At 36.1% G+C, this 735-nt stretch overlaps 1 long non-coding RNA gene across 1 annotated transcript; it reads right to left on the bottom strand.

Moving 5' to 3' along the window:
• On the bottom strand, nt 1–729 carry LOC107735319 (uncharacterized). Its single transcript, XR_001639370.1, has 4 exons — nt 642–729; nt 489–568; nt 251–414; nt 1–31 (listed from the first exon to the last, which is right to left on the bottom strand). It is a non-coding gene; the product is annotated as an uncharacterized LOC107735319 (long non-coding RNA).
• Between the last annotated feature and the right edge of the window lie 6 nt (nt 730–735).

The raw sequence follows: 735 nt of genomic DNA, 5'->3' as shown, positions 1-735 counted from the left end.
CCAGCATTGACCATGGGATTGTGAGGTTTATCTAAGAACAGAAAACCAGTCAGCTCAATTAATTAATTAAATTATTGTTATTTTTGTAGTAATTATTGATTTTTTTATATATTATAATAATCCATTTATTTTGATCATTTCCTTCTAATAAGATTATTCTCAGTACAGAAAAGTTCTGTCTAGCAAAAACAAATAAGATATTCTAGATAACTCATTTGATAATGATAATCTATGACATCTTCCCACCCACTTTCTTCATCTAGGGAGAGTTTGTTGAATTTGAATCCGCTGGGCTCCTTCCCGACGTAGTGGTGAACGCGCTCCGTGCCGTGTTCGTGTACAGCGATGGCGTATTCAAGCGGCTTTACGCACGACTGCAAGCAGAACGGCACCTTTGTGTCTCCCACTGAGTGCCTGAAATCAAAGAGGTGATTTAAAACCCATAATTTCATATTTTAGAAAAGCTGGTGTCATATTTATATATTCACCTTTGTCCATCCACTGTGCAGAGAGAAACACCCCAAAGATCAGGACTAAACTTGGTCAGATGGGGAATGTATTTTGCAACCTAAAAAAAGATTATAAGATTATATAGGTAGCTATACAAATAAGTGAGGGAAATGGATTAAAAACATCCCTACCTGTCCATCATGTTGCAGTTTTGATGTGTAGTAAATATTATTTATGACACCCACAAATGCCTCAAATTCTGGAATGATAAACTTCCGTCTGAAA

This window comes from Sinocyclocheilus rhinocerous, unplaced genomic scaffold (genome assembly GCF_001515625.1).
Source record: "Sinocyclocheilus rhinocerous isolate Xijiao unplaced genomic scaffold, SAMN03320098_v1.1 C35972346, whole genome shotgun sequence".
Classification (NCBI taxonomy): Eukaryota; Metazoa; Chordata; class Actinopteri; order Cypriniformes; family Cyprinidae; genus Sinocyclocheilus; species Sinocyclocheilus rhinocerous.
The sequence above is the reverse complement of the archived record's forward strand: the minus strand, read 5'-3'. Positions and strand labels throughout refer to the sequence as shown.